General features: G+C 37.5%; 1 non-coding gene across 1 annotated transcript; it reads left to right on the top strand.

Annotated features, from left to right (window-relative positions):
* The first annotated feature begins 347 nt into the window (after positions 1-347).
* Positions 348-451, top strand: LOC130952900 (small nucleolar RNA R71). The gene has a single exon (XR_009075074.1). It is a non-coding gene; the product is annotated as a small nucleolar RNA R71 (small nucleolar RNA).
* Positions 452-6,394: the final 5,943 nt, after the last annotated feature.

Raw genomic sequence — 6,394 nt, forward strand, 5'->3', positions numbered from 1 at the left:
AAGCTTCTTCAGAAGCTGCCTCTCTAGTACTGTTGGATACATGTTGCCATCCATTCAGATTTTGAGAGATCATGTTGACCTGTTGAGTCAACACTTTGTTCTGAGCCAATATGGCATTCAGAGTATCAATTTCAAGAACTCCTTTCTTCTGAGGTATCCCATTGTTCACGGAATTTCTCTCAGAAGTGTACATGAATTGGTTGTTTGCAATCATGTCAATGAGTTCTTGAGCCTCTTCAGGCATTTTCTTCAGGTGAATAGATCCACCTGTAGAATGGTCCAATGACATTTTTGAAAATTCAGAGAGACCATAATAGAATATATCTAATATGGTCCATTCTGAAAACATGTCAGATGGACATCTTTTGGTGAGCTGCTTGTATCTTTCCCAAGCTTCATAGAGGGATTCACCATCTTTTTGTTTGAAGGTTTGAACATCCACTCTCAGCTTGCTCAGCTTTTGAGGAGGAAAGAATTTATCCAAGAAGGCAGTGACCAGCTTATCCCATGAGTCCAGGCTATCCTTGGGCTGTGAATCCAACCATATTCTAGCTTTGTCTCTTACAGCAAAAGGGAAAAGCATGAGTCTGTAGACTTCAGGATCAACTCCATTCGTCTTTACAGTCTCACAGATCTGCAAGAACTCAGTTAAAAACTGATAAGGATCTTCAGATGGAAGTCCATAAAACTTGCAGTTTTGTTGCATTAAGGCAACTAGCTGAGGTTTCAGCTCAAAGTTGTTGGCTCCAATGGCAGGAATGGAGATGCTTCTTCCATCAAACTTGGACGTTGGCTTTGTGAAGTCACCAAGCATTCTCCTTGCATTATTATTATTTTCGGCTGCTATCTCCTTCTCTTGTTCGAAAATTTCTGAAAGGTTGTTTCTGGATTGTTGTAATTTAGCTTCTCTTAATTTTCTCTTCAAAGTCCTTTCAGGTTCTGGATCAATTTCAACAAGAGTGCCTTTATCCCTGTTCCTGCTCATATGAAAGAGAAGAAAACAAGAAAAGAAAGAGGAATCCTCTATGTCACAGTATAGAGATTCCTTTATGTTAGTAGAAAAAGAAAGGGGAGAAGAGTGAAGAAGGATGGGTTCAGATTTTTAGATGAAGAGAGGTGAAGAGAAGTGTTAGTAATTAAATAATTAAATAGAATAAGAAAAGAGAAGGGATATTTCGAAAATAATTTTGAAAAAGGGGTTAGTAATTTTCGAAAATTAAAAGATAAGATAGAATTAAAATTAAAACAATTAATTAATTAAAAAATTTTTTTTTTTGAAAAAGAGAGAGGTATTTTCGAAAATTAGAGGGGAAAAAGTAGTTAGGTAGTCTTGAAAAAGATAAGAAACAAACAAAAAGTTAGTTAGTTGATTGAAAAAGATTTGAGATCAAAATTTTAAAAAGATAAGAAGATAAGAAGTTAGATAAGATATTTTGAAATCAAATTTTGAAAAAGATAAAATTTTGAAAAGGATAAGATAAAAAGATAAAATAAAAGTTTTAAGAAAAAGATATTTTGAAAAGGATTTAATTTTTAAAATGACTTAACTAACAAGAAACTACAAGAGAAGATTCTAGAATTTAAAGATTGAACCTTTCTTAACAAGAAAGTAACAAACTTCAAATTTTTGAACCAATCACATTAATTGTTAGCTAATTTTCGAAAATTAGATATAAAAGCTAAGAAAAAGATTTTTGAAAAATAATTTTTTAAAATTTTTTCGAAAATAATAAAAAAAATGAAAAGGATATGATTTTTGAAAAAGATTTTGAAAAGATAAGATTTTTAAAATTGAAATTTTGACTTGACTAGTAAGGAACAACTAATTTTTAAAAATTTTTGACCAAGTCAACCCAAAATTTCGAAAATTTGGAGGGAAATAAGGAAAAGATATATTTTTTTTATTTTTGAATTTTTAATTATGAGAGAGAAAAACAACAAAAATACTCAATGCATGAAATTTTTAGATCAAAACAATGAATGCATGCAAGAATGCTATGAATGTCAAGATGAACACCAAGAACACTTTGAAGATCATGATGAACATCAAGAACATAATTTTAAAATATTTTTGATGCAAAGAAAACATGCAAGACACCAAACTTAGAAATCTTTAATGCATGGACTCTAACAAGCAAAAAATGCATATGAAAAAACAAACAACACAAAACAAGAAATCATCAAGATCAAACAAGAGGACTTATCAAGAACAACTTGAAGATCATGAAGAACACTATGAATGCATGGGATTTTCGAAAAATGCAAGAAAATTTTTTAAAAGCATGCAATTGACACCAAACTTAAAAATTGACTCAAGACTCAAACAAGAAACACAAAATATTTTTGATTTTTATGATTTTATAATTTTTTTTGTATTTTTATTAATTTTTTTCGAAAATATTTTTGGAGAAAACGAAAAAGAAAAGAAAAATTTTGAAAAAGATTTTTGAAAAGAAAATTACCTAATCTGAGCAACAAGATGAACCGTCAGTTGTCCATACTCGAACAATCCCCGGCAACGGCGCCAAAAACTTGGTGGACGAAATTGTGATCCATATTCTTTGTATTTGTATGAAATCATTATTATGGCACCAGTTGAATTCACAACTCCGTTCAACTAGCCAGCAAGTGTACTGGGTCGTCCAAGTAATAAACCTTACGCAAGTAAGGGTCGATCCCACAGAGATTGTTGGTATGAAGCAAGCTATGGTCACCTTGTAAATCTCAGTTAGGCAGATTAAATTGGTTTATGGTTTCGAAAATTAATAATAAAAAGAAAATAAAAAGGGATAGAAATACTTATGTAAATCAATAGTGGGAATTTCAGATAGGTGTATGGAGATGCTGTGTTCCTCTTGAAACTCTACTTCACAACTCGCTCTTCCTTCAATCCTTCTTACTCCTTTCCATGGCAAGCTGTATGTAGGGCATCACTATCATCAATGGCTACTTTTAATCCTCTCGGGAAAATGGTCCTATGCGCTGTCACTGCACGGCTAATCGTCTGGAGGCATCACCCTTGGTTGATAGCTACATCCCATCCTCTCAGTGAAAATGGTCCAAATGCTCTGTCACAGCACGGCTAATCATCTGTCGGTTCTCAATCAGGTTGGAATAGAATCCATTGATTCTTTTGCGTTTGTCACTAACGCCTAGCCTTCAGGAGTTTGAAGCTCGTCACAGTCATTCAATACCAGAATCCTACTCGGAATACCACAGACAAGGTTAGACTTTCCGGATTCCCAGGATCCTACTCGGAATACCACAGACAAGGTTAGACTTTCCGGATCCTCATGAATGCCGCCATCTATCTAGCTTATACCACGAAGATTCTGTTGGGGAATCTAAGAGATATGCGCCCGGCCTAAGGTAGAACGGAAGTGGTTGTCAATCACGCGCGTTCATAGGTGAGAATGATGATGATTGTCACGGATCATCACATTCATCAAAGTGTTGTGCAACGTATATCTTGGAATAATAATAAGAGGGAATTGAATAAAAAGTAATAGTAATTGTATTGAAACTTGAGGTACAGCAGAGCTCCACACCCTTAATCTATGGTGTGCAGAAACTCCACCGTTGAAAATACATAAGTAAAAGGTTCAGGCATGGCCGAATGGCCAGCCCCCTTGAGTGATCAAGAGACCGAATAATCAAAGGCTAAACAGTCAAGAGATTAAACTGTCAAAAGATGTCTAATACAATAGTTAAATGTTCTATTTATAATAAACTAGCTCCTAGGGTTTACATGAGTAAGTAATTGATGCATAAATCCACTTCCGGGGCCCACTTGGTGTATGCTTGGGCTGAGATTGATCAATCCACGAGCTGAGGCTTCTCTTGGAGTTGAACTCCGAGTTATGACGTGTTTTGGGCGTTCAACTCCGGATCATGACGTTTTTCTGGCGTTTAACTCCAGACAGCAGCATGTACTTGGCGTTCAACGCCAAGTTACGTCGTCAATTTCCGAATAAAGTATGGACTATTATATATTGCTGGAAAGCTCTGGATGTCTACTTTCCAACGCCGTTGAGAGCGCGCCATTTTAAGTTCTGTAGCTCCAAAAAATCCATTTCGAGTGCAGGGAGGTCAGATTCCAACAGCATCAGCAGTCCTTTTGTCAGCCTTTTTCAGAGTTTTGCTCAAGTCCCTCAATTTCAGCTAAAAATTACCTGAAATTATAGAAAAACACACAAACTCATAGTAAAATCCAGAAATGTAAATTTAACATAAAAACTAATGAAAACATCCCTAAAAGTAGCTTAAACTTACTAAAAACTACCTAAAAACAATGCCAAAAAGCGTATAAATTATCCGCTCATCAACGAGCAAACCTTCTAAGTTTGGTGTGGTAAAAGCATTGCTTTTTGTTTTTCCATAACCATTTATGGCATCTAAGGCCGGAGAAACCTCTAGAAAGAGGAAAGGGAAGGCAAAAGCTTCCACCTCCGAGTCATGGGAGATGGAGAGATTCATCTCAAGGGTGCATCAAGACCATTTCAATGAAGTTGTGGCCATGAAGAAGGTGATCCCCGAGGTCCCTTTCAAACTCAAAAAGAGTGAATATCCGGAGATCCAACATGAGATCCGAAGAAGAGGTTGGGAAGTTCTTACCAACCCCATTCAACAAGTCGGAATCTTAATGGTTCAAGAGTTCTATGCCAATGCATGGATCACCAAGAACCATGATCAAAGTGTGAACCCGGACCCAAAGAATTGGCTTACAATGGTTTGGGGGAAATGCTTAGATTTTAGTCCAGAAAATGTAAGGTTGGCATTCAACTTGCCCATGATGCAAGGAGATGAACACCCCTACACTAGAAGGGTCACCTTTGATCAAAGGTTGGACCAAGTCCTCATAGAGATTTGTGAAGAGGGTGCTCAATGGAAGAGAGATTCAAGAGGAAAGCCGGTTCAACTAAGAAGGCATGTCCTCAAGCCCATGGCTAGGGGATGGTTGGAGTTTATCCAACGCTCGATCATTCCCAATAGCAACCGGTCCGAAGTTACTATAGACCGGGCTATCATGATTATAGCATCATGATTGGAGAGGAAGTAGAAGTTCATGAGGTTATATCCCAAAACTTTATAGGTGGCGGACAAGTCCTCTACCTTGGCAAGGTTAGCCTTCCCTCGTCTCATTTGTCACCTCTGTAATTCAGTTGGAGTTAACATAGAGGGAGACATCCTCATTGATGAGGACAAGCCCATTACTAAGAAAAGGAAGGAGCAAACAAGAGATCCCACTCATCATGAAATCCCTGAGATGCCTTAAGGGATGCACTTTCCTCCACAAAACTATTGGGAGCAAATCAACACCTCCCTAGGAGAATTGAGTTCCAACATGGGACAATTAAGGGTGGAGCGCCAAGAACATTCCATTCTCCTCCATGAAATTAGAGAAGATCAAAGAATCATGAGAGAGGAGCAACAAAGGCAAGGAAGAGACATTGAGGAGCTCAAGCACTCCATAAGATCTTCAAGAGGAAGAACAAGCCGCCTGATGAGCGGATAATTTGTATGCTTTTTGGCATTGTTTTTAGTATGTTTTTAGTATCTTTTAGTTAGTTTTTAGTATATTTTTATTAGTTTTAATTAAAATTCACTTTTCTGGACTTACTATGAGTTTGTGTGTTTTCTGTGATTCAGGTATTTTCTGACTGAAATTGAGGGTCCTGAGCAAAAATCTGATCTAGAGACTGAAAAGGACTGCAGATGCTGTTGGATTCTGACCTCCCTGCACTCGAAGTGGATTTTCTGGAGCTACAGAAGCCCAATTGGCGCGCTATTAACGGCATTGGAAAGTAGACATCCAGGGCTTTCCAGCAATATATAATAGTCCATACTTTGTTCAAGATTGATGGCCCAAACCCGCGTAGCAATCCGGCCTCAGAAATTCCAGCGTTAAACGCCGGAACTGGAATAAAAGTTGGAGTTAAACGCCCAAACTGGCTGAGAACTGGCGTTTAACTCCAGAAAAGGTCTCTACACGAATTTCCTTCATTGCTCAGCCAAGCACACACCAAGTGGGCCAGGAAGTGGATTTTCTGTCATTTACTCATTTCGTAACCTTAGGATACTAGTTTACTACTTATAGGACCTTTTTACACTGTAATCAGTACCTTATGAACTCAACATTTTGTACACGTTTCTTTCCACAGTATGAGCCTCTAAACCCCAGGTTGGGGGGTGAGGAGCTCTGCTGTGTCTTGATGGATTAATGCAATTACTACTGTTTCTTATTCAATCATGCTTGCTTCCATTCTAAGATAACACTTGTTCTTAATCGGATGAAGGTGATGATCCGTGACAATCATCATCATTCTCAACTATGAACACGTGCCTGACAACCACCTCTGTTCTATCTTAGATTGAGTAGTGATCTCTTGGGTTC

This window comes from Arachis stenosperma, chromosome 9, assembly GCF_014773155.1.
Source record: "Arachis stenosperma cultivar V10309 chromosome 9, arast.V10309.gnm1.PFL2, whole genome shotgun sequence".
NCBI classification, from domain to species: domain Eukaryota; kingdom Viridiplantae; phylum Streptophyta; class Magnoliopsida; order Fabales; family Fabaceae; genus Arachis; species Arachis stenosperma.